This window comes from Drosophila sulfurigaster, chromosome 2R (genome assembly GCF_023558435.1).
Source record: "Drosophila sulfurigaster albostrigata strain 15112-1811.04 chromosome 2R, ASM2355843v2, whole genome shotgun sequence".
Taxonomy (NCBI): Eukaryota; Metazoa; Arthropoda; class Insecta; order Diptera; family Drosophilidae; genus Drosophila; species Drosophila sulfurigaster.
The window spans coordinates 22,025,883-22,052,962 of NC_084882.1; the positions used below are offsets into that span (position 1 = coordinate 22,025,883).

Here is a 27,080-nt window from a genome sequence, read left to right on the forward strand (position 1 = left end):
GCAAAATGTAGCAAACTTTATTCGCTGGACAATTTACGATTGGTAATTAGATGTGCGGGCGTTCGAAGCGTAGTTCAATTGATGATGCCCTTCCAATTTAGCGCCAATGGGCAATTAGGGCGACCCTGTCACCGCGGAGGGCGACTCACTCTCTTTCTCTTTCTAATTACATTAAGTTTGCCCATACACGACTCTCCTGCTGACTTCCCAATGATTACTATCACTAATACATAAGCGTTATGAGCCTTCGATTTTGTGGCCCAATCAACCATCTGCATATGCCACCAAAGGCGCGGTGAGGGGGAGGCAACAGGCAAATTGATCAATTGGGTAACATTAAGCAGGCACTCTCACTCCATTTCCATATCCATCAAAGTTCATTCCTCCATCTCCATCTCCAGAGTTGCGACACAACTTGGGAGTTTCGTGTCAACTTGTAGTTGATTTCATCAATAAATAAGCCAGAGCAGGGACACGTTCTAACTAGAGTGCTGCTGTTGCCTCTGCTACTTCCGCACAGCGTTGCCAGATTGTCTAAATTGGGGATAACCTAACTAGCTAAACTATAAAATTATCTTCGATTTATAGATTTTTGGTACTCTTACATTTAAACCGACAACTTGGATATAATCCAATTATATATGTAAGCTATAAAACATCCTTGAGTTTTAGTTAGGAATTATTTTAAAGTTCTCTGCTAACTGAATTTATAAGTAACAACTTTTTCATTCGAAATTTTAATGGATTTTAAACTTTTCGATTCTTTCATCAGTTTGAAATCTTTTATTTTCTTACAAGATTTCTGCTAAAATTTAACTATCTTTAATTTTAAAATGTAAGCTAGTTTATTCGTTTTTTATTATTATTCTGTTCTTCAATTAGTTCTTAAGTAATCGTAACTATTAAACTAACTTATATGATAGTTATTTTGGCTGTATATTGACTAAGTTTAATTTTGAAGTGCAAACTGTTTAATTCTTTTTGGTTCTTGCAATATAAATTTTTTTTTTTTAATTCGAGTTTAAGTCTACGCTCTCTAACTTATTTGAAAATATGAATTTTGCTTTTAAAATAATATAAATACAATTTCTTAGTTTTCTGCAATACATAATTCGTAATTTTTAATACATCAGGGATTATTATTATTAATATATATTTAGTACTTTAGATATTCCTAACCAATCTGTTAAAGACTTTCGATGAAAACTGAAAAATTGTAATTTAAAACTGAAAACTAATTATTTTGTTCTTTTCGTTAATTAGTTCTTAAGCTTTCACTCTCTCCAACTTCAATTTGCTTTACTTGGCCTTCAATCTGGCAACGCTTTTCTCTCCGCCCTTCCACTGGCAATAGTTGTCTCGTTTTGCTATCGTTGCTATCTGCCATCATCGTAAATTACACGAAAAGTATCTATCTTTAGTTGGGAATTGTGCAATTTTATTAAAATTCCAAAACCAACAGCAAAGCAGCAGCAACAAGAAACTTCACCCCAACTTCGACATGAATATACGATACGATAGATATATGTACTCTATATATATAGTTCTCTCTGTGTGTGTGAGGACATCCCCTGCTAGCGCCATATTGCACAAATTGTAGGTGTGTGTATGTTGAGGGGGTGTGTGGTTGTAGTTTCTGCTCATCGTCGTCGTCATCGTCGTTGCTTTTATATAAACATGAGGCAAGATTAGATACAAATTACACCACAGCTTTCAAGGTAGGCGTCCTCTTCGTCCTGGCAATTTGCGCACCTTGCTCTGCTGCCGTGTTGCTCATGCTGCTACTATGTATCCATAAGATACAAGCCCAAAAGTATCTGAAGTCCAACGGCAGCAAATGCAATAACAGCAAAAAGTTTTTGCCCTATGTCGGAGACAGGCAAATGGCATTGCTCTCGAGGCAGAGGCTTAAGGAACTCTTGTGTGGTGGCGCCTTGTGGTGGCATGCCTAATGGCGGCACAGCTCCCCAAAGTTGCAAGCGTATTTTATTTATTTATTTATTTCATAAATTTCCGTCAGCGATTATAACATGTGCAGAGCGCAAGAGCGCAAAAAAAAAAAAAAAAAAATGAAACGCTGAAAAACTATGGCGAGGCCGTGGGGAATAACTCGCAGTTCCATCATCCTCATCACTTCTTGCCCCATGTGGCGCTACTGGCAATTTCAACAAATAATTTATGTTTGCCAAATTCAAACTTTACTTATTTTCGCAAAGAGAGAAAAAAAAGTTTTGACGTTGCCCTTTCCTCGTGATTTGCCGCAAAGGGGCGCAAACTCAGGCGGAAAATTCCATTGGGCGGATGCGGATGCGGTTGTCCTCTGATGCCCTCTCCCCCACCCGCTCTCTCTCCCTCTCTTTCTCACTCGCTGCCCCCTCTATCGAGACTCATTCGGTGGCACGTTTGCAAAATGGCCCGATGCGTGTCTGGAATACATTTTCATGTTTGCCAAAAAGAAATGAGAGCTAAGCAAAACTTTTTGGGCACGGCCTCCTCCTGTCAGCCTGTCAGCCCGTCAGCCTGACTGCTTGACTGCCGCCTGCCTCAACCACCTTGCCCCCCTGGACTCCCTTTGGTGCATTTGTACATATTGTCGGTGGTATTTTGACGCAAATTTATGTGAAATTGCTTGCCACAGCCACACAACGAAAGCGGCATTTTGTGTTTTCTAAAATTTAATGTAACTCTCTGTTTTGTTAGTTCTGTGTGTGAGTTGTGTGTGTGTTTGCTTACGAGTACGAGTACACCACCAAGCTCAAAATTAGCACACATACGAGCACAAGCACAACCACACTCCCCTTCCTCTCCTTCCCCCCTCTGCTCCTGTTTCCATTTCATTTGCTGGGTCAGCCCTCGTGAAGGGTTTAATGTTAATTGCGGCCTTTGTTTGGTTTTCAATTCGATTAAGTTAATGCCACAATGCCGTGTGGCAGCCACGCTTTCCGACCTGTCCAGCTCCAACTCGCATCCCAGCTCACCAGCTGCTCTCAATGGACTCGATGGCAATATTTAAATTCCGCTTTAGCATTTGTGCAGTGTTAGATTTCACCTGTGATTGAAGTGGGAGAATCTTGCATATAAATGTTCTGTTTATCTGTAAATACTGATATTAGATTGCACGCTTTTCATTCTCGATTTGCTTTAGGATATTCAATTTACTCTGATTATCAGAAGTCTGTTTTGAGTAGATCGAAGCTTGTTTCAAAACTGTTACCTAGTACTCATAAAATTGTATTTTTTTCTTATTGGGGAACGAATATATTTTCCCTTTTATATACAAAAAAGTTATCAGTATAGATTCAAAATAAAGAAGTCATGAAGTGATTCAAAATATGAGTATATTTCAATAAATTACACTAATTATATTCAACATGTATAGAATAATGATGTATATTTTATTAATATTAATTCTCAGTGTATAATATTTTATATTCATTATTTTATATAAAAAATGTTGCTATGCTACACCACATTGTATGCCTTTTTAACTGGCGAGTAAAGACATTCACTCTTTTATATAGAAAACTTTCATATACGTGTATAGAAATAAATGCCAATGAAATATAAATATCTATATCTGAGAATATTATCAAATTATTAAACTCATTCTCTTTAAAAATGATCTCGTATATTTTGTTTTTGTTGCTTAGTTATTTCTTTACCTATAAAAATTAGTTTATTTTCTCTATTAAGAAAATAGAACAAATAAATTCTAGGGGAAGTAATTTAAAACCTGAGAATATTAAAATTTTAAATTACATCCATTTATTGCATCCGTTGATATTGCATAGTCAAAATGTTTATTGTTATACTAATAACTTTGGTAGAAAATTAAGATATAAAATAGATGATAGAAACATTCATATATATTTTGTATTGTTTAGCGATAAAGAGTTAATTGAAATATCGAACTATATTTCTAACTTTGAATACATAAATTTATATGTTATTGTTAACTGACATACTTGAATATTTTTGGTGATATAACTCTAAAATTAATATTTATAAAATCGCGTGACTGCAAGCTGAAGACAGCTCCACAAGCTTTATACAATTTAATTCTTCGAACATAACAATAATAAGAAATAAATGAAAATAGTGTATCTAAAATACATTTGCATTTTTTTTTTTCTGTTGCTGTAACTTGAGTTTGTTTTCATTTGTTTCATACGTGCGACATAAACTGAAAAACAGTATTTAATTAAGGCAAAAACGCGTTTTTCAATAGGAAATATTATTATATGTTATAGAAATAAATACAAATTGAAAACGAGTTGATGGCTGCCTTGCGGCAGGTAAAACAGGCGACAGGGCACAACAAGAGCACCAAGCAAGCAAGCAAGTAGGCAGCAACTAAAACAGAAAACTGTCAACTTAAGGATCGTAAAACGTCGATTGTATTGGCAATAATTTGGCGCATTAAACACACAAAGTTAATGCGGCTAAAGTTTTAGCTGCGCCTTACAGAAAAAAAAACAGAAACTTGGATGCAAGACAAGGTGGACGCTGTCAGCTGGCAAGGAGCAAGAGCAAAAACAAGAGAACTCCCAGCCGGCGCTCCTTAATGGAAGACTGTGAATGCTCGTAAACGCCACAAGTTGGATAAGGGCAGCGGGAACTCGAACAACTGGAGGGGGGAAAGGAGGAAAGGAGTGAGGAGCAGCGAGTGGCCAACGAGTGCACCGCTGAGCACTTAAATGATGCTATTTGTTTGTTTTTCTTTGTGCCACAATTGCCGTCTCAGTTGCACCAATGCTCCACAGGCAAGCTCGATCTCGGCATGAGCTTGAGCATGTGCATCTGGCACACTTACCGCGCAATTAATGGCGCAATTAAATGTTTACTTTAGACGCTTTCAGTCGGCGCACACTAAATGGGGGAAAGAACTCGCTTCAAGCGAGGAGTGGAGTGGGAATTGAAGATGGAGACTTGACTCGACTCGCTTATCAATTGATGCCGTCGCTGCAGTTAAGCTCGTGTTGCAGTTGCCATTGCCGTTGCCGTTGCACTTGTTGCCAGCCATCTTGGCGTTGGTCGAGACCGGCTCGAAAGTCGCACCCAAAAATATAAAAAAAAATACTCAAGTTTCGAGCTAAGCGCCTTTGCGTAAATCATTCGTCAATTTGCATTAAAGTCCCGCGTTTTTAGGCCTTTTACATGCAAATCGAAAATGAAATGAATTTAATTTTGATCACAACTCCATTACCATTTATTCGCTGTGGTCCACATTGTTCACACTTCAGCCAAAGCGATCATTATCTAAAATTAGTTGGCGCACTACAAAGTTATTTCCAGATAAGAATCATATTTCTAGCATTTGAATTCTCAGTTTCTTGTTTGACAGGAATAACCTGTTAAACAGTTGATCACAAAAGCAGGCTTATAATCGTTATTTAATCAGTTCATATAATATTTATTATTAATTAAACTCACTTCATAAAGCAAAAATATTGCTTGCTCCGCTGCTTTGCTTTTCAATATTTCCTGCTTTAAAAATAGCTTCGATCGTTAAACAATTTGTTGCAATATTTAGCAAAGAGCCAGAAAATTGTGCGCTCATTAAAATATGTATATTAATCCTTCCGCTTGCAACTGCAACTGCAACTTCAACTTCAACTACTCGTTACACATGTTTTTCTAACCATCTCGGAGTTGCAGGCGAGTGATGTATGCGGAACTCTCGCTTTCGCTTTAAGAGATCATAAAGCAGTTTTAATGACCGTTTCGCTCTGCTCGTCGCTGTTGTTATTTGCCTGTCCCGCAAATAGAGTGAAAATCTAAAATACTAAAAACAAACGTGGAAACGTGAAAAAATCGCCCTGGGCGCTGTCGTCTGGCATAATTCATTACTGTGTTGCAGACTTCGCTTGCGGCGCTCGTCAAAGAGTTGCAATTATATACATTTTAATTGCTGGCGAAATGTTCAAGGAAAAAACGAAAGTGGTTGTGTCCCTGGCAAAAGAAGAGTTGACTTAATGGCCCTTAAAGAGCCATTAAAGGTTGAATTATGATTTCGAGGTCGTCGAGACCGAAAAGCGAAGCACTCTCGATTTTATATCCCACAACATGACGTGCGTCAAAGTGAAATGCTCTTCAAAATGTTACCCATATGTGGTGACCTGGGTGTAACTACTATGTATCTATCTGCCATAGATGTACATACATACATATGTATAGAAGATATATTTGTGTGTGTTCATCATATATCATTCATGACACATCTACATCGAGCTGATGTCGTGTGTGACAGTCGCTCGTCAGCAGGAATTCAAAATGACGCCTGTCACTGGGCCCCTTATTTATTGCACTTGCATGAGTGAGACTCCGTCTCCGTCGTCGACTTTGAGTCTGACCACTCGCTTGTCGCCCTCAGGTCCCACATTCCTCATTCACAGTCGGCAGGCAAATGCATTTAAATATTCAATTCCAATGTACTTTCTGTATGCGGACAATCGCAATCCAGGCTCTGTCTCTGTCTCTGTTTCTGTTTCAGGCTCAGACGTCTTCCCCAATCACTTGTCTTCCATGCTAACGGCGCGTTTAGCTTTTATGCATATATATCTTTCTCGACTTCGTGTTTCTTTTTTTTTGTTTTGTTTAAATGAATTAACACGAGAGACAGAACAAAGAATGCATAAATTACTCCAACAGACTTGAGTGCCATGATTTTGGCTTCCACAGCAACGCCCTCATAACTCCCCCTGCCTCTCTCTTTCGACTGCTTGTCTCAGATCGAATTCACTAAGAACAAAAATCAGTGTCTTTGAGTCATTGAAATTGAAGGCCTTTTTCGTGCTCCTCCAATTTTGGAGTTCAATGCGCCTCAACTGCTGTCTCGACTTCAAATCAGACAGAGGATTTCATGAAATTGCTAATAAATATGTCTGACGATATGTTTTCCATTTCTCTCTTTGCAGATCCTCGGAACACTTTGTGCATGGATACCTTTTACAATTGTAAGTTACTGTAATCCGATATCTGCTATAAAATATTAATTTAATTATTCTATCACATTCGCCTTATCACTGCCAATCAAACAGAATATTTTGATCTGCATATATTATTACATCGTCTGTGTTGATCATTCATAAACTCATGCATTTTATTGAGATCGCTTCAAAATGTGTAAGGCAGTGAACTTGAAATTTTCTAGGAACTCTGTTTGTTTATTTGTTGCCTAATATGCAAATCAGGCTCTTAAGTGAAGAGTCGCTACATTGTTGTCGAATTCTTGAGCCCAGAAATAATAAATATGCGCCCTCTGATACCCTAACACTTGGGTTGCGTGTTAAAGTTTATTTTTGTCGTAATATATGTATTATTAAATCAGTAAGAGAGTATACACAAAGTGTTATCTCTGTGATAAAGCTTTTGATATTTTCAAATTGTCGGCAAGGCATTTCAATTTTAATTTAAAAAAGAACAATATTTGAAGACTTGAGTTCTAATTGTCTAAATTGTACATTTAAAACAATCGTACGGATAAAAATATATGAATTTTCTATAGAGAATAATTCATAATAACGTAATTTTGTTAGAAAATAAAAATTCTTTCTCTATTGTCCTTAATGAATAAAAAAGTATCTCTGACTGTTAACTGTCAGTCTTTGGCAATTATCGCTGCGAATTTATAGTTGATTCTAAAAAATATTTCTCTTTCCAATCGCGTGGTAAAGCAATTAATCATTATTTTTACAAATTACCCCAAGGGTCCAAGCTATGTAGGCAGTACTTAAAGGCTTTAGTGCTGTGAGGACCCAACCCATAGCGAATCTATTTTACGGGTCTGTGTTTCGACGAATCATGATTTTATTGCGGCAATCGTAAATCGTTGATTTTATAGTAAATCGATGGCCATTTAGGCGCATAAACGTCCCCTGCATATTAAATATATATTTAGGTGAGTGGAGCGCTTATACGCTATATATTTTTAGTATATCTCCGATCTCCAATGGGAGACAGACAATGCCGAAGGTGATTTATTTGTTTTTAAAGACGTGTTTAGCGCACAGTTTCTTAATTGCCGGAATCGTAAAACTGACTACAGATCATCGTAAAAGCCACATCTCAGCGATGTTGTGTCACTTTTTTCTCTTGCTACTCAGCTGTGGCTGCTGTCGAAGTTGGAGCATTTTGTGGAGAGCAGAGATTACATCGAAAGTTATTAGAAAATTTCTATTTATGTGTAGATACTTGGGTCTGAATAAAGACACTTTTGGGCTCAATGTCAATAATGGAATATGGAAAATAGATACGAAATGCCAAACACAATGTCCGGAGCAGACGCACAACACAGAGCATAGCAGAAGAGAAACCACCCCGACGAAGCAGCAGCGAAACGAGAGCAAACAGCGAGAGCGAGAGCGAGCAGGAAACCAAAACTAGAATGCGTTCAATGGGACTGAGGGAGTGAGAGAGGGAGAGAAAGAAGCAATGACAGCAGCAACAACAAGAATTTCAGCATTTCCAAAATCAAATATGGCCGAATTAAATGTTCTTGCTCTGCTCTTTGTGCGCTCCTTCGTCGACAGCCATTGTTGCCATGACAACCGGTTGCATGCTGCCGTCGACAAGGGGAAAAGGGACAGACAACAACGTACATTCGAGAGACGAGACCGAAGCGTCGCATGTTCATAAATTCATTTGGCGTTGCTATTGTCGATGTTCTTCTTCTTCTTATTCTCGTGGTTGTTTTGTTGCTGCTGCTGTTGTTGTCGTTGTCAAGTGAGTTTCTCGTTTCATTTCGTTATCTCTGGTCGCTGCTTTTGCCTGTTTCTCTTCCTCTCCAACTACATGTAAAATGCGTTGATTGCTCCTCACTTGCTCCCCTTCTTCCCATTTCAACATTTCCAATGCCAGCTGAGGTTCAATGGCTTCTTGACAACCGGCAAGATCGGAAAAACTGTCGCTTCACTTGTCGGTCGTCGTTATGTAGAGTTAATCATCTAAAAATGTAGCAAACTACACCACGTGTCTTTAGCTAATGCCTATTTATAGTAAAACTTTGCCAGACAAACAAACTTTTGCTTGATCATTTATTACTATTTTTATAAAATAAACAAATACTTATTTGTCTAGTCAATTATCAACTCTCAGTTTCTTGGCTATTAGTAATACTCGCATTTTATGTGCTGCAATTCTGATTAGAATGGAATTCCAACCCTTATCGTCGCATGTCAGATTGTGCGCAGTCCATCGAAGAAACACATTGAACTAAAGTTGTGTCTCTTACGCAACAGATGGCGCTCGCCATGTTGCGACAACTGTCGCTTGAAGCGCTGCACATAACGAATTTCAAGCTATCAACTTACTATTGAACATTTATTTCTGTCTATTTTATTACAATATATATTTATTTTGTGGTACATTTTTATTAAAATTGTAAACCATAACGCTCGCGTTTTTGTTTGCTTATACACATTTTTCTTGTAGTTTCATATTGCAGTAAAACAAAATTAAAATTAAAATAAGATGACCTGAATTTAGTATTTGAATCATAACCTGCACAGCACATGCAATAATAAATCTTTTCTATCAACTAAAGAAAGTGTTGAGTCTCAACCAATTTTAAGACGAGGTTATTTACTTATTTTTTATGCGTATAAATGAACATTTCATGAAATAGTTTTGTCCATACGATTAGCTAAAATTGCAATGATTATACCAGCTGCTTTATAACAAATATAAAAATGCCACTATCTATATTCAATAACTCATCAAGCATACATCATATGCAATATTAATTAACTAGCACATCTTAAATTAAGGCAATTGCCTTTTGGAATTAAATAAATTCCTCTTTAAGACATTAGAATTAATGTTAATAGCGTCTCCTTAAGTTTTTTAATCTTTCTCTAATTTAAAACATCTACAGAAAAAATAAAATAAAATACAATAAATCAAAAACATTCTAGCTTCAAATATGATTTTTATATGCGTTTCATTTATTTTCATTTTTCTGTTTCATATGATATAAAAGTATCAGTTATCCACATCCACATACTAATCATCAGAGTGCGCATTGACATGCTCCAAGCAACTCAAATCAGCTGTTCGACCAAGCTCATCATGTTCGGTTGTAACTCAACGTTTCCCCAGTCAGCGGGTTGTCCATCAAAAAATGTCGCAGTGCAACAAGTGGCAAGTGACAGTGGCTGAAAAGTTTCTGTTCCCCAAAACAAATGAAATGAAGACACAAAGATATTTGAATTTTGTTTAACTTTTAATGCGAACGAGTTTATTTATTTAAAGTGAAACGGTTTACAGCAAATTTTTATTAAAGTGTGTTAGCGAAAGTGAATTCGTAAAAACAGTGTATTAATCAATTTTATTTTTGTTATATATATTTTGACACATCCCACGTTGATGGTGTTTCCTCGTGTTACGTATACTGAAGGTATACCGGATAGGATACACTCAGGATACATTCAGTATACGTATACGAAGTTGCACAGGTTCTACAACAGCTACAAACAAATCGTGAAGTGAAGATAATAAATATACCGTATCCTTAGCGAAAAACAAACACTGTGTGCTGCGGTGCGCGTGTGGACAGCTGCCGTTGTTGACCCGACGATTGCACGGCCGCAACTGAGTCGCCGGCAGGAAAAACTAACCGGCGACTACCCGTAATTGTCGTTTCCTTCTTCGTACCGGCTCGTGTCCGTGTCGTATCGTGCCGTGTCGTGTCGTGTTGTGCGTGAGAGACAAGAGACATAAGGCAACGCAACGAGAACGCAACGCTTCCGCCTTTTGCTCTGCCTGCCAACCGGATGTCCTTTAATGCAGTTGGTGGTTGCTGACAGTAGCTCGACATTTACTGTGCCAAGAATCTAGCCAAAAAGATTTAGATAAACTCTGGCACTTGTCGCACAGCGAACGTGCTTCGCCTGCTCAGCATAACGGGGACTACGTCTTCTTGAAGGCATCTGCAGTCGACATCCTAGTAACAGGTGAAAGAGAAGAGACCAAAAGATTAACAATAATAAATTTAGCAAGTTACTGCCTGACTACAGCTTTGCCTCTCGGTCGCTCCTTGGCTGCCAAGTTAGACGCAAACTAATGCTGCAACTATTTCGCCAATCGCGATAATCACCCTTTGTTGGCAGCAGGATAAAACAGCCGAGGGAGCCGCCTCACTCCTTGCCACCTTCCACACCAACTACGGCTCGGGTGCACGTCCTTCCATTTAATCCAAGAAGGCAAACACACACACATACACACACACATACACACACACACACAAGCTGAGGAGCAAGTCCCTGGCTGGCAAACAAACAGCCAGCCAACCAGCCAAACTCTCTGGCAATCTAATGCCTAAGATAAAATTCAAAATTTATAATATTGCACAGTTTGCCCGATATAAAACGTAAACTTATGGCTCTCGAAGAGTACGTGCCATATTTTTCTATGTATATGTATGTGCCACACTCAGCTACTTCCACAATTGTATGTGTGTGTGTGTGTGTGTGCGTGTCTCTCCATGTGTGTGTGTGTGTGCGCGTTTGGCTGTGCCCAACCCTTGCACGACAAAGAGTCACGAGCTCGTTATGCTTGTGAGATTTCATTTGTGTGTGCAGCCAGAAGGTCCAACCCCCAGGCACAATGGGTAAATCCCGTTAAAAACTGCTAACATTTCAGAGGAAGAGCAATATCTATACCTATATTTATCTACAAATTGTATTTTAAAAAAATCAAATTAAAAATGTCTTGATTCTATAAATTAAATTCATTTTTTTAACATTGAAACTCCCTAAAATTTAGTAAAAAAATTTTTAAGTAAAATATTTTTGTAAGTAAGGTATAAGTTTCAGCATAGCTTAGAAATTTGAATTTTTATCATTATTCGAAGTTTCGGCTTAGTTTATTATATCCATAAAAAAAATAAAATATTTGAAATTTGAAAATGTAAAAATGACCTCAACAAAAATTAGAAATGCTCTAAGTAGAATATTTTGAATGTGTTATATAAAAAATGTTATAAGAAAACTTAACTTAGAAAAATATATCTAATTATCTAAAAATTATTTTGTTTTAACTTGAGCAAAAGTCATAAGCTTTATTTAATCATTTGTTTTTCTATAAAAAAAGCAACAGCTGCCACTTGTAATATTGAAAAATGCTAAACATTTGTTTTGCCCCACTGTTTGTGGGCCTAGCCATGATTGTATTTTGCAAAGCGCACCACCGAACGCCACGTGGGTTAGACAATCTATTGGGGGTTGAGGGTTCGCTCTCTATGCTATGTGTGTGTGTGTGTGCGTCGCGAAAGTAGATGAGAAGGGACTGAAATGAAAGGGAAGGGGGCAACACACAAAACGGCCGTTACAACCATAAATATCATTTTTTTATTGGCACAACCCTAAATGGCGGCATTTGGCAAAGCAAATTCCAATGCAAAACGTTCCTCCGGCAACGTGGAGTGGGAAAGGGGAGGCAGGAGATGAGATGGGGAAGTAACGACACGCGGACAAACGGACTGGCAAAATGGACATAGAGACAGCGACAAGACAGCGGCCGCATAACGAGCGCCAAGGGCGGTTTCATCCTGATCATGGGATTGGGATTGAGAATGCGAATGCGAATGGGATGGAGGAAAAGGGGCCAAGTGATGGACGGGCGGGTTTCCATTGCTGTTGCCCACCTTTAAGAATGTGCGACAATTTGCAAACGCAACGATCCGTGTGGAGCAGTCAGTAAAATAACCAAATGGTAGACGATGGTTTGGGGATAGGAATGGGACGTAGAAGATGGAAAGATGGAATCCGAAAAATCTCTAGATGCTCAGAAATCGCATTGTACATTGAGCGCAGAGTACGTGACTTTATGGCGAATCGTTGCTCGGCCCAAGGTGCTAAATGCTGCTCATGAGTTGAGTTGAGTAGTTGATGCTGCAACATCGTTTGATATTTGCACGCTTCGTTTGCTAGCCCCATAGAGTAGAGCACAATTGAACTGAACTCAACTGAGCTGAAGTGAGCTGAAAAGGCGGGACTCGCAGACAGACAAAGACGTCATAAACGAAGGGAAACAATTGCTTGAAATTACAGACGCCATTGCGCCATTGTTGGCAGCAGACGCATAGCAAATCCCCCAGCTCTAGTTCCAGTTCCAGTTTCAACCCCAACCCCAAATCGTAGATGGAGTTTCCCCAACCCTTAGCCCAGTTATATCTATACTCTCGCACTTTCTACATTCCCACCTGACTGTCTGTCTGTCCGCCCTGGACTCACTGAGCTGACGGCCTGCGCTTTCAGTTGATTGTTTCCTTGTGCCAACGCGGGGAAGGAGCAGGAAACAGCTCAACCGCAGCCACACCCAGAACACCCCACCCACCCATCACGCCCCCTCACACTTCTCCTTTAAACAGACCCACGCAGCAATTGTAAAATATCCCACACTTGATTCTGCATTTGTTACCTCAGTTCCTCTGTCTTTGGGGCGTAGTTTTCAAATGAGTTTTTCGCTTTTTTTTTTTTTTTTTTTTGTTCTCTCTACTTTTGGCTTCTCAATTATTTTCAGCATCGAGACAACGCGCTCGCTTTTTTCGCTTTTTTTTCCTTGTTATCACCCATTGGGGATTATGTCTCGAAAATTGAAGTTTAATTTAGTTTTTTAAATTAGTTTCACCTCAAACTGACTTTGACTGCAAACAAAAAAGTTCACGCAAACAAATCGAATTTAAAAGTTCAGAAAAACTATATCAAATTTTCGTTAGAATTTCCCTCGCTATCCCTCAATGCTGACCCTAACTAATTTAGCATAATGAATAGCATTCATATCTAGATACGAGTGTCGCATTCGTATTCGTTTTCGTATTCAACCCGATAGCAAAAACTATTTGATATCAAGTGTAATTTAAATTTTAGAGCAAACGCAATGTGCTTGTGGTTCTAAGAAGCCAGAAGGATGGGGCAGAGAGGTGGCAGACGCTGGGCAATATTGCGTCAACGACTTGCAAACAAAATTAGAAAAGAAAACCCTAGCGGTGGGTAGCATATGCTGCTGAGTGCGCGCCGGCATCAAAATGACTACACAAACTTTTCAAATTAGATTTCACACCCAAAACTAAACACAAGACGGTGGTGGAGACGACAGCGTGAGATTGGAGTTGAGGATGAGAATGAGGATGAGGATGAGGCAACAGTCCAAGTGGCAGTCATGACACTTGCGCACAGAGTTTGGAATTGGGATTGGGATTGGGTTGGTTTCACTTCGGTGTCGGTGTCGGTGGCGTATGAGCAACATGCGACAGCTGTGCTAAACCTTCAAGTGGAAGCAACTACGAAATGGACACAATTAGTGTGCAATTTATGCGCCAAGGAGCAGCAGCAGAAGAAGCTTCAACAGCAGCAGCAGCGGGTAGCAACAGCAGACAATGTGATTGTCTCTTGTCTGCGTTGCAATTTGAATGACCAAATTAGACGCCCCGTTTATGGGAGTCTCATAGCCACGCCTTCCATCGTCGCCTGCCCCCTACCTGTTTCTCTTGCCGTCTGCGAGCAATTTTCCCATTTAGAGCAGAGCTGAGCTGAGCTGAGCTGAGCTGAGCAGAGCGATGTGTGGGCAGCGGACACACAATTTGACAATACCCAAGGCAAGCCTTGAATATTGTCTGTCTGTCGCCTCTTTGTGCTTCGTGAAGCGCGTGGCATTAAATTTAATGCGCTGTGCGCTGTGTGGTAGGCATGCATATGTGGCATGTGAGGCAGCAACAACCGCAGCAGCCACTGTCGCCCATAAATGTAAATTCTGCGGGACCTTCTTACAGCTTCATTATGGTGAAGCAACCACCACAAAAGCAGCATCGGCAGCAGCTATAACCCACACACACACATAAATCAATATGAACCTCGCTGTCGTTTGATAATTTGCGAATAATGCGAGACAGTCAGACAACCATATTGTGCACCAATCCATGCTCTATATATACACATATATACATCACATATGTGTGATATGTGAGACTGACACTTCACGCCTGCATCTGCCACATAATGCGAATAAAATGGCAAATGCTAAATGTCCGAAGCGGCCCAACGTGTGAACGTCCCTCGAATCCGCCCCTGTGTTCTCTGTTTCTGTTTCTGTCTCTTTCTCTTTTTGTTCGTTCGTCGTAGGTGCGAGAGTGCGTAATTATGCGTTCGCAGTCGTAAAACTTAACTTTACGACTGCACATCATGATTGGGCTGCTCCCTTCATCCGTCTACCCTCCATTCATGGCTGTCTGCTGCCATTTGATTGATTTATACGTGTGTGAAAATCAAGTGAGGCCAGACTGCAGCTCGTAAAGCAAAACTAACTGCGTGTCTTAGAATTGCAATTGACTTGGCTTCGTTTCTATTGCCTTGGCTGCATAACATACAATACATATATATTCAAGAGTCGTACAAGAGTTGCGAGCAGCAGTTTTGCGCACTTTTAACGCGCATACGCCCCATTGGCCGTGTGAAAACTTAACATGGGGGAGCGCATTCAAGAACAATATGCAAAAGGCAATTCTATTTAAAAGTGGTGATTATAATAAAGTCAGGGAAAGTGGAATATAATAATATTGAGATATTAAGTGCAAATTTCTAATTATGAATTATTTAATAATTTAACATATAATAGAATATGAGAAAATTTACGTATTCTAATTAATATTTTGCATTATTACTATAATGTTTATAAAAATTATGTAGTAGCTTACCCAAATGTTATCGCATCATGGATTCTGCTAAAGAGAGTGAGAAATAAAATTCACAACAGCAAAGCATGCAAACAATGCATAGGAAAAATAACCTGCCTCAATAACGAATTTAAGCAGAAAAGCAAGCGGAAAACAAAGTAGCAAAAGTCTAGGCTCGATAAAGAATACACTGTAAATCAAATGAAACCAGAAAAGAAATGTACGAAAGTGGCGAAATGGCAAATGACGAATAATTGGCGTAATCATCGCTCAGTGTTCTACACAGCACTTTTGGAGCCGCAGACATTCATCGTAGCGCTTAGTGTTTATTGTTGTTGCCTTTGTTGCGGGTTTCCTGCACGCCCTGTTCGTTTGTTTGTCTGGCAGTCCGTCAATCAGTCAGTCGCTCAGTCACTCATTCAAAGCTCGTTGCCCGAAGTGCTTACTTATCATCCCAGACAGATGATGATGTCGCTCTTGCTTACTCAGTCACTCAAGTCTCTCCACAAACTGACGCTATCTCTGTCGCACTACACGTAGGCTGTTTTTGGGGGCTCTTTTGTGCGTGCATTCGTATGCGTGTGTAAGTTTGTGTGTGTGACGTCGTTGCTAGCGAATTGGCGGTCGAAAGCAAAACAAACCATAAACGTGCGTAGCAAACGCGAAAGCGAAGCAAAGGCGAAAATGAAAACGAAAACAAGCGACGAAACGAAACGAAACGAGACACATACAGCAAAAATGTCAGGCAACATTTTTCGTCAAAGGGTCGACCTCGAACCCAGCCCCCCAATTGCCCCCTTTGCCCACAAGAGAGCCATAAGTCAATGTCAATGGCACGCAGACAGACAAACGAGGGAGCGAGAGTGAGAGAGCAGTAAAGACTGTTTTTTTTTTTGGGACTGTGCTTTGAAAGTGTTTCCATGTTTAATAAGACCTTGACATGCGACAGTCAACTGTCAACTGAAAATGAGCACAAATTTGTTATTTGGTGTTTATGGGCGGCGTTTAAAATAGACTAAGGGAAGGAGGGGTAGAGAGACCAAACGGATGCAGCTGAAAGAGAAGAAGAGGTAAAATTATTATATTTATGTTTCGTGAAAGTTTCAAATTGATTTTAATATTTTCGAGATTCTTATCAGCTGTAGCTTGAAACAAGTTTCCATGCAAGCACACACACACACATACATACTCACACGCACACTGACACACTCTGCTGCAGTCACAAAATGCAAACCTGTTTTTCCTCTGCCACAGCGCATTTTTAGCGGTAAACAAAAAGCACGCCAAACTATAAATTTCGATAATTCACATTAAGGTTGACACATTAAAATTTAAGAACTTAAGAACTCAAAATGTTTTAATTTAAATCCTCACACACACACGCACTTAATATGTATTGTTATCGATAACATTTTGATATAGTTTTTCTGTTTTTTTTTTTTTATTATTTGGTTGTAAAGTGAAGTACTTGAAGTTTATTTTTAGAATGCCGCAAAATATATTGTTGGGACGTTTATTTTTTTGGCGGATGTTTGCTTTTCAACGTTTTGCGTTCATTTGAAGCCGTCGCCCGACGATTTCTTGTGCGACGCTTGCTGCCGCTGCCTCTGCCGACGCGAGCGACGCCACACCGACGTCGACAGCAGTTTTTGTGACTGCGACGCAAAGCGCACGCGGCGGCCTCTGTTTCTGTATCTGTGCGTATCTCATAGATATCGCCCCATGGCGTACACAGTCGAGAGTATCTGTGTGCCCCGTTCGCGTATCTGTGAGACATGCGAGTGTGTGTGTGTGTGTGTGTATACACACACACATACTCTGACTATGCTAACAGCTCAACAAATGTCCCATGTGCGCTTGCTGGTGGTACTTTTTCTTTTGCGGCCTCAGCTGGCTGGGCAGTTACACTAACAGCCGTTTACAGTTACTACTTGGGTAATTTACTTGCATTGCAAATTCGAAATTGGGAAATTTCACACAAACTGGCGTTGTGTGTCGGCAGCGCAGTCGACGTATCGGCTCGCTTCGCCTCGTACATTGCTAAATTTCCCAACCACGTGCTTCGTTCGCATTGTTATTGCTTTTTCGCTTTTCGCTTTTGACTTTGTTTTGCTTTTGTTATTGTGCTTTCTGAGCAAAAAGAGCTTTTAGCTTTGCATTTTGCTTGCTATTCTCTAGTACATAACCTCGCCATTTACATTGCTTTTACTGTTGTTGTTGTTGTTATTGCTGCTGTTTTTTTTTTTTTTTTTTTGCTTTGTTTTGTGCCAATCGCCGGCGCGTCTTCAATTCATTTATGAGGCTCTTTTAGGGCTGTCTGCGACCCATTTTGAGTTTGGTTTCTCTTGTTTGGTCTCGACCCCTGCTCCCCTTCCTTCCCCCTTCGTCATGCCTACATCTCGTTCTTATTGTTGTTGTTGCAATTAATGACCATTTGAATTATATTTGCGCTCGTAAAATTTACAAGAATTGTTTGCTGGCATTTCGTTTGCAGCCATCCTCTCAACGGCTTCTCCTTCTTCCTCCTACTCCTCCTCCTCCTCCTCCATTCTTCAACCTACACAAAATCCAGTTTCCCATTCATTTCGTACGTAGACAGCAGAAATTTTTACGACTTTTCTGCACAATGCGCAAATACTTCGACAATGGACCAACGCCCCAAACCTCCTCGCACTCCTCACCGACCCTCCACCCCACGACTATCAACATTCCCAGGACCCAGGGACCCAAGCGACATTGGCACGGAACTGGTCAGGACGTGGCACCATTTACCGTCGCCCGCATGGGACATTTTATTGCAGGTCTCCTTTTTTTGCCTTTGCTTTGCTTTTGCTTCATTCATTTAATAAATCGTTTGTTGATCATAAATTTTCGTACTCGACTTTTATTAAAATTTTGGAAAATAGTTTAGCTTTCTCTCGAAGTACGAAATATTTAATTATATAATTCATTAGTTAACAAGTCGAGTGCAAAAGTCGGTCATAATAATAATGTTTAAGATAATATTTAATTCTATAAAGTGCAAAAGAGCATCATAAGTCTGGAAAATAATCTGCGCATTTTAGAAAATATATTCAATGAATTTTTCTGAAATTTGAATGTTATTAATGACAGCATTCAAGATTGCTTTTATTGCATATATATGTTGTCATTAATCAAATAAATAAAAAATAAATAGAGCATACATTAAAAATACACTCTGTATTTCTATTATGCAAGCCAATGGTATAAAAAAGAGTAGATAATATTATTATACTCAGATAATATTATATTCGTACTGAAATGTTTTATGACTTATCTTGCGCAACAACATATCTATAGAACTGCATTTTTTGCAGTCTAACTAAATGATTTTCACATAAAGCGAAGGAAATGTACTTCGCTTGAATTTCTCTGTATGTGTGAATGTGTGTGTCTGTGTGTGTGTGTGGCACCCCTCACCTGGTTGCACAGATAATGAACAACCCTTAGCTGCCTGCTTGCACCACCCTAACAAAGCCAAGCCATTAACAAGCGCAACTGCAACTACGTGTGTATGTGTGTGTTTGTGTTTGTGTTTGTGTTTGTGCATTATCTTCTTGGCTGAAAGTGTGAGTGTGTGTGTAGCTCGCTGCGCTTACCCCTAATTGCAATGCCATAAAAAACTGTAATTCAAACGAAGGACAACCACTGTGGCAAGCAGGAAAAGGGATGAGGAAAACTACAGTCTCTAAATGATAGACTCTTGGCAATTGCCAGTTGCCAGTTGCCAGTTGCCAGTTGCCAGTTGTGGCCCGTTGCCATTGCATTCAGCAATGATTGCGATTACAGCGTGGCATTGTCGTTAGCCCAGACACTCTGCAGTCTCCCCATTCCCTATTCCACAGTTGCCTAGTTGCCCAGCAGAGAAGACAACGAGCTTTGGCTATTAGCAGCAGCAGCAGCAACAGCAGCAGAAGAAACAGCATCAAATTATGCGAAAATACATTTTCACTTTTGGCATTCGGAGACATGCAGCAGGACATTTGCAGCAAGAGTGGAATGAAGTGGATAGAAGGAATATGAATGCTTTGCTTGGATGCGTGTCGAGTGGATGCCAATGGAAATGGCAATGGGAATCGCAATGGGAATGACAGCAGCAGCTGCTTGCAGCAGTTATGTGCACATGCAATATGCATCCTGGGTCCTGGGTCCTGTGCATCCTGTGCTGACAGAGAGGATGCAAATTTCTTTGCACACGATATCGAAAATCTCAAGAAGTGCAGCCAATCAACTGGAAATTGGCAAGCGTCGAGTTAAGTGCCAACAGCAGCAGCATCTGGGCATCTACTCCCAACGCACCAAACGCTGAATTGATAACAGATACAGCAACAACAACAACAGCAAGAAAAAAAGCGACGGGCGATAAGCGTCGCAAGCAGCGCAAGCGGCCCGCGGCCTCGCGACTCTCGACTGCGTTGCTTTTGCTTTTGGAGCTGTGGCTGCCGGTGGGACAACAACGAAGCGTGGGCGTGCCCGGTTGGCGCTGTATTTCGAGTGTGCACTATAGTGCACCCTGTTGCGCCAACGGCATCGGCAACGTCGACAGAACTCAGCTAGTTGTACCGCAAAACGCACAAGCACCGAGCGAGACGGGGCGAGGCGACGGCATGTGTGAGCAAACGAAACGAATGCCGAATGCTCGCAGCGGCCATTTTGGTGGGAGCGAGTGCGACATAGTCGCTGAGCACAGACAACAACAATACAACGAAGATGACGCTAACGCAAACGCCGACAGCCGACAGCAACACAGCGAAGTCGACGTCGACAGCAGCTGCGACGCTGGCGGCGGCAGCCAACGCAACTGCAGCTGGTCAGCGGCCCTATTCTTGGAGACTTTGCTTACTCCGGGATCCAGAATGTGTTTGCATGTGTGTGTGTGCTGGAATTTGACGGCTCTTGAGACTCTTGAGAATATGCCGCAGTTGTGCGGTATTTGCTATTTGCAAAGCTTGAGCGTAAAACTTTTGAGTGATGAGAAATTTCACTCATGCTTCGAGTCGAGTTGGAATTCCCCAAAAAAAACTTAAAGTCAACTGCAATCGTTTTACTAAAATTTTCGGCCTGAAATTGAGGTTTCCCAGTTCTCACTCTTTTTTTTTGTATTTGTGTATTATTAAAAATATCAACAACGAAATTGTGCGGCATTATCGTTTCAGCCACCTGACGACTTGCCAAATGGCATTCTCAATGGCTTGAAATGCCAACCAAATGCTGTGGCAGGCAAATTTACTTTAAACGCTTGTGGCAACATTAATTAAGAAAAGGGTTTAACGCAATTTGAACTATTAAATAAATAACAATTATTAAAGTGTCGGATGTGAAGATTAAAAACACACTCGCACAATAATAATTTATGATCGAAATATATTATTCAAACTATAATATTCTTTTTATGTACAATTTGATAAGACAATGAACCTAATAAATGTTTTCAACTCTCTTCTCGTTTCAGCTTTTTATAAACATTTTTTGTTCGTTTTCTAATGTGGATTTAGTCCATAAAAAATAGAAAAAAAACACTTCAGCACGTCAAAGGGTTGGTATACAATTTCATATATATTTGTTTTTTTTTATTAACATTTGTATTAACATAAAAAATTTGAGACAACAGCAATGCGCATAAATCAAGAGGCATTTAAAATAAATTTGGTTTATGGGCGTTAAAAAAAAAATACACGAATACAAGCGACCATCAAAACCATCAAACTCTGTTGTCTATTCAAATAAAAATCAGCATAAAATATAATTGCATAATGATTTAATCCCGGCCGACGGGTTTTGCGCATGAATCGATCATAATTTTACGACTCTCTGACACCGACAATTTGGTTTTTTGGTTGGTTTTTGGTGGGCTTTCGTGAGTTCTCAAATGATTTCCCGCTTAATCGCTTTAAAAACCGATTAACATGGCCATAAAACATACGCCGTGCTGCATGGCAAATGGCCCAAAAGCTGCTCCGACGGCTCTTGGTTGGTTCTTGGCTCTCGGATTACTTTGGCGTCTCCAATTCGCGGCTATTTCGAATTTTGTTTCCATTTTCGAGGCGCTTTAAAAAAAAACCAATTTCTCAAAATTCATGCACCCAAAAATTTATGATCGACAATTTGAACTTGTTTTGCAGTTGCGACCATTTCTAATCCAATTAAAAAATGACCATCGCCTCCATTTTCAGTCGAGAGCGGGCGGTCTTTAGACCATTTGTGTGATTCAGTGGGCTGTTATTAATTTACCGTCAAATAAATAAGTATTTGTTTTTGTTTTTGTTTCTGTTTCTGTTTTTTTTTGCCTGCCGCACAGAAATTGCACGATTTGTGTAATTCTCGGTGTGTTTTTGATTGTGTCGCAGCAGCAGCAGCATTATGGATGGGACTATAAAATGCATTCATTATTGCCATTAGTCGACCGTAAATTGGCAAATGAATGTGACACGATATCGACCGCCACTCCGCTCCCTTTGGGACCCAAGTCTCCAACACGACACAAAAATTGGCGCGTCATTGGCGGAGCCGCGTGCATCGTCAAAGATCTGCGGTAACTGCCCCTTCGCCACGCCTGGTTGGCCAAGAACATTCTGACAGAGACGTTATTCCAGTTTTTAATCGACTCATTCCATTGCATGCGAAGGGAAGCGGTGCGACTCTGGTTGGGGGGGGCAAGGTGAGGTCACTTTAAACGCAATCTGATGGCGGGTAATTAATATATTGCATTAAATGCTCATAATAATGCCTGTTTTATTGCCAGAGAACAAGAGAACAAACCATATCTTTAACAGCTTTACTTCCATCCACCATTTTTGAGCAACACACAACTGATTGATTATCTATTGCTATGTGGAGGTTCAGTCCAACATAACATATTTTCCTAGTCTGCTCTGAATTTGTTGTTTAAAATAAAAAAAGGTTTTAAGGATAAAATAATTAAATAAATATATATCCAACAAATACATAGTTTAAATTGCAAATGTAATTTCTTATATCTCGAAGTATTTGGTAATTTTAAAATTTAACTTGCATCCTTAATTTGATGCAATAATTAGCAGATTGATTATCTTTCACTATATAAAGTGTCAGTCCGATACAATATCTTTACTACATATTATTCGGCTACAGATACATGTACTTGTCAGCTTAGCAAAAGTCGTTTAAAATTCAAGAAAAGATTTCAAGCATAAAATTGTAACGTTACTTATTCTCTAATTTTTAATAACATCCAACATATTGATTATAACAAATTATCTTTTCTTTATGTTTGATAAACGTAATTAGTTTCTTTAAGATTTTGCATGCTGCAATACCCACATTAAATGCATTATCTTTCTAATGCTACAATTTCTTGAATTGCAAAATAAATGATTTACTTACATACATACATACATATGTATATCCTGCATTTTTGATTGTCAGTCACTATCATTAGTTCAGCCAGATACCATATCTTATGATTGCCTGCAAAAATCAATCAAATACAAATATACAAATATATATTGTGTGGAAACATCAATATACGTTTTAAAGTAGTATATTGTCTACAAATTTATAAATCAAAGTGTACAAAGTACAAATCCTTTCAAATGCTCTATAATTTCTTAAAATATGCAATGTGCAATCCTATATTTTAGTAGTCTAAAGCTTCTATAAGCTTCTTTTCAATAATTTACAGTACAACTCAATTGTTTAACACGTTTGATTTAGCTGTGTATTAAAAATAGAATTATAATCATTCTGACGTATTTAACCTGATATTTGGAAATTCAACCGCTCGGGAATGAAACCTGTTTGCTTTATATACTTAAAATCAGAAATATAATGATATAGTACGCCATTCAACACTTGAGAGAAAAACGCGGCAAACAGTTGTCGCTGCTTGCAGACTGTATGTTTTTTCCTCACTTTTTTTTTAATTAAATTTAATGAATAATTTATTCGTACAAGTGTGATGACTATTGTTGACATGTCGCGCTCGCAGCTCGTGTAATCTTCGTGTATTCGCAATGGCCGCTTATCGTCAAATATAATGTGCTTTATTGTCACTTAAATACAGATTTAAATTATTTAATGACTTCATTTATTGCGGACCAGCTTCAGCACTGGGGACACCTTGTGTTCCACATCATGTGCCGAGAGGGGGCAATTCAGCGACTGTCCAGCAGACTTGACAGCGACTGAAGCAATGATGCTGTGTGGTTTGTCTGCCTATCTCGGGCTTCGGGCTCGGGGCCCCAGTTTCAATAACAATAACAATTTTAATAATAACAATAACTTATCAATGGCATTTGGCCCCCGCTCGTTGTTTATTAGGCGCAGTAATTACCAAACGATCGTCGATTATTGCGGAACTCAGAGTCGACCCTCGATTTAATGCTTAGAATCAAAAACGATGAATAGTCAAATTATGCGGGCGACAAAGTGTTTCATTAAAGCTTATATAAACATTATTTAATTAGATTTACATTTTAAATTATTATGAAAAGTCTTTCGGAGGTCATTGACAGATTAAAACCCATTCTATCTGAATAGCTAAAAAGTTAGGTAAAGATTGAAATAATTATATTAGAAAATACATGATGCAATAGCATAAGCATAAGCAAATGTTTCAATGAGCACCAAAATATTATTATCATTAGAAAATTTTCCAAAGCAACAAAGTACATGAAATAATTTCAAGGTTTCTAAAATAGAAAACTTTTCTTGATGTTGTTTGATATTCTAATGCTTAATTTTATTATAAATAAATTAAAAAAGATTAAATATATATAACATTGGGAATTATACATTTAAAATATATAAAAATTATATATAAATGAAGAGTATTATCGATTTATATTAATATATCTGAACACATTTTTTTACTGTTTTTTATTCTAATGTTTCACTACTATTAAATCAGTTAATAAATTAAATATTTAAAATTCACCATTAGAAATAAAAAATGTGGAATAAATTAATTTAAATTTATTGACGCAAATAGTTTTTGATTAATATTCTGATGATAGCAAAGATATATTAAATTATTGAAGCATTTCAAATAATCGAATTTCTCATAATATAGTTTATCATTTGTTTGAAATTTTGGGGCAGCATAAACATGATATTATACATAAACTCGCGATTCCCAAGTTCTTTTACAAATTTATTTAGCTGTCGTTTGAGTATGATATTTTCATATACTAATCGTCATCGTAAAGGGAAATTAATTAATTGGCGGAAAATAGACGATGCAATAATAAGTACGCAATTATCAGCGAGAAGTGGGTGAAAGGGAATAACAATCTAACTGAGGGCTGGCATTCTTTCTCTCTCTCACTCTCTATCTCTATCTCTCTGACTTTCGTTCCCTTACCCCACTTGAGAGCCCTCGAGTTGTGGAGCATTCGATGGATGACGATGATGACTGCCGCATGGCAGGCAAGTCTCATAAATTGCGCGCAAAACACGAACTTAGCTAGAAAATTGTTAGTTGAAGTGCGACAGAAATCGACAATTAAATAAATCGAAAGATGTCACAACGACAACAGCAGCAATAACAACGATAACGACTCGACTTGGTAACGACAACAACTTTGTATGAGGACATGAACATGCATTCGCATTCACATTTTGCATTTCACTGTTTCGACTTTGGCTGTGTTTTTGCATTTGGAGTTGCGAGCCAGCGTTGCTCTCTGCCAGCTTGATATGCACAACATTCATTTTGGACGACAGCCAATGTGGCAAGTGGCAAGTGGTAAGAGGCATGCAGGCAGGAGGCGGAAGGCAGAAGGCAACTCCAAGGAAAAGGTCTGGTTGAGGGGGCGTTGGCGACTTGCGACTTAGTTTGTTAGCATTTCGCACGCATTCAACATAAATTAGCGAGATTTATGGCACAGTCGCTGTGCTTAGATTCGCTAGAAAAAGTCAAACTGGAAAGCGGGACTGGAAGAGGGGAATCGGGTGTGGAGGAGTAGCACAATGATATGGACATGATATGGCAAATCGATAATAAATTAGACTCTTTGGCGACACATTTCCTCCGCGCCTGCAGACACACCCAGAAAAGCGTTTGCTCTTTCTCTCATGAGAACTCTGTGTCTATATCTCTAACGCACTCTCCCTCCGTTTATCTCTCTCGCTCACACACTCAGTTAACTGTCTCGCTTGCTCACTGATTATGCGCGCGCTCATTTTGTAGTCGAAAAATCGATGGAATATGCAAAATATTGTTTGGGTATTTAGCTCCAGTTTCAGCTTCAGCTTCTGCCCAGCATCAACGTTAGCCAGAAATTTTTGGGATCCGCCTAAGTCAACAGACGACAATGCCAGATTGCCAGAAAGAGTAACAACAACAAAAACAACAATGACAACGATAGCAGCATCCCCCAAGGGTCCAACTCTTTGCCTTGCTTGGGGGACACAGCCAAGTGAATGTTAATTTCGAGTCAACTTTTTCTTTGTCTTTCGTTGCTGTTGCTGTTGCTGTTTGTTTACTGGAATGAAATGCAAACGCTGAAGGGGCCAACAAGTTTTTCGTTTTTCGCTTTTTGTTTTTCCCATTGCCGTTCGAAACAAACATAGCTGCGCTATCTGTATCTGAAAGATACAAAATAAAACAAAAACAAACCCTACACAAGAATCGAGGCTCCAACTTTCGGGTTTTCGTTTTCTGGTCTACGCGCGCTTGGCCTTAGTCAGATTTTAATCGCTGGAATTTGTTTCGGCCATCGACATTTATTTGACAGCCCAAACTCTGAGTGTGACACTTTAAAAAATGTTTATAAAATATATTATAAAATGAATATGCGATGGCCAGCCATCGTTTTCGTATCTAGTTCTTCGTTAACTGTATTTTGAGTGCTTCGTGTGGAAATCCAAAGCATAAACTTGTTTTTTTACTTAAAAATAGCATTTCCAGCAGTCCAGCTTATCGCCTCGAATTAATATTACTTTAACTCTTTGCCTCGTCTTTAGCCTCGCCTCTTGAGGCAACAGAGATTTGCCAACGCATTGCCCCCAAGTGGAACTGGCATTAAAGTATTGTATATTTTTTGGCAGAACATTCGCTGTTCCATGCACTTGAGTCGCTTTTAGGGGGTGCGCTCAGGCAAAGAAAGAAACCAATTGAATGCCATAAAACAAAATGTTTATATTGTATATCTTTTGAAAGAGTCAAAAGTCAAATAGGAATCGGTTAAAGATCAACCTCCGCCTCCCTCCAGTGCCTGCAATTGGCAGTTGAGGGACGCTTCAAGCTGAGGGCAACTCTCTCAGCACTTGGTCTTAATTGAAATTTGAAATATGGTATTATGTGCGCGCCGTTCCAGCACACACAGTTCATAATCGATCCCCACAACTCGATTGTTGTTTATTGAAATAATTATTCAGCCGAGTGTAATGAGCAACTGGCTCAAGTGCC

At 39.2% G+C, this 27,080-nt stretch overlaps 1 long non-coding RNA gene across 4 annotated transcripts in view; it reads left to right on the forward strand.

Annotated features, from left to right (window-relative positions):
* The window catches only part of LOC133836440 (uncharacterized), a 112,310-nt gene that overhangs the window by 70,819 nt on the left and 14,411 nt on the right, over nucleotides 1-27,080 (forward strand). For 3 of the 4 annotated variants that reach the window (XR_009893736.1, XR_009893734.1, XR_009893735.1), the window contains 2 exons: nucleotides 6,918-6,956; nucleotides 21,144-21,227. This is a non-coding gene — a long non-coding RNA (uncharacterized LOC133836440). Of the gene's footprint in view, nucleotides 1-6,917; nucleotides 6,957-21,143; nucleotides 21,228-21,989; nucleotides 22,567-27,080 lie in introns of those variants that run through there. The other variant, XR_009893737.1, reaches the window with a different exon arrangement.